Raw genomic sequence first — 1455 nt, 5'->3', positions numbered from 1 at the left:
CATTATTCAAGAGTCTTAAAAGAGTGATCCAATGCAAGTGAAAAAGGTACAAAATTTCAGAAAAAATGATGGATTTTTTAAGCTTGTTGGAATAGGCATTCAAGGTTGTCAAATTTACTATTATTAGCTTGATGAAGGATCTTTGGGGAGGAAAGCTTGAGGTCATGATGGAGGGTTAACCATGATTAGAAATGTAACCCTAGGAGAGAGAAAACTAATGATATGGTGTATGTGAGTCAAATTAGAAATAGTGATAAGAATACTAAGCTTTTTTCTCCAAGTGTTGAACTCTCAATGGGCCAAATTTTCAAGCCTTTTGTGTGGGCCTTGAAATGGACCTTTCCTTGGGCTCACATGTTCAAATTTTTTATTGGGCCTTTCCTTGGTCCCAATAGTTCACTAAGTTGGATCTTAGTCTTGGGTCTTACTAAGTTGGCCCAATAGTCTTATGTCTACTAAGTTGGACATATGGTCTTTAGTCTACCAAGTTGGGCCTACAGTTTCAAGTCTACCAAGTTAGGCCTATAGCGATCTTGTGTCTATCCTTAGCCCTCTTAGAGTATTCACATCCAGTTTCCAATAATTTTTTCTAAATTTTAGCTATAAATCACACTTCCTATATTTTTCTCTTAAATTTACTCATATTTAAAAAAACCTCCTACATCACATTTCCTATTCTTTCTCCATTCTATAATAATAATATTTTTCTATTCTTTCTTTATTTTATTTCTACTATTTTATTTCTACATCTTCAACTATTCCTTGTAAAATATATATAAAAACTGATTTAGGAGATGATTAACCTATACCTTAAAATAGGAAACCGGCCGATGTAGTGCTTATTTTGTCAAAAAGTTAAGTTGATTCTCTAAAATTTAGAGATTTGGGGAGTACAGAGAATTAGATGGAAATGCTATTATCTTAATAAGCTAGAGCCCTTATTTAACAAACTACTCTTGGGCATTCTCCAAATTCATCTAGTAATTTAGCCAAGTTACTGCGCACACCAAGGTGGCAAGTCTCCAATAGGCCACTTATCATTTTACCATTAGCCTCTTCACACATTTTTTCAAAATTAATATAGCACTAGAATTCTCTAAAAATACTAACTAAACCAAAGGTGTAACTTTCTTTGCCAACTCAAACTCCAAAACTTTCATTTTTCTCAAGGATCACAACTTCTACTTGGTTAGGGTTATGGTTACCATGGTCAAGTCCTAAGGTGCTTTTAAGTGGGGTGTTACAAGTATAACCTTCCATAGTATTTCCATTTCTCTTCTTTTCCAAATCCAAATTAAAAATCAAATCTAAAGCATGAAAATTACTCTTACTATAGAAAGAAGGTTATCATTTTGTTATTATTCTCTTAATTTCCAACATAATATTAATTGGGCATTTTTTCCCTTTGCGATTCTAGAGGCTAGTTTGCCACAAGAGGAGAAGAGAGAGAGTAAA

This window comes from Carya illinoinensis, chromosome 1 (assembly GCF_018687715.1).
Source record: "Carya illinoinensis cultivar Pawnee chromosome 1, C.illinoinensisPawnee_v1, whole genome shotgun sequence".
NCBI classification, from domain to species: Eukaryota; Viridiplantae; Streptophyta; class Magnoliopsida; order Fagales; family Juglandaceae; genus Carya; species Carya illinoinensis.
The sequence above is the reverse complement of the archived record's forward strand: the minus strand, read 5'-3'. Positions refer to the sequence as shown.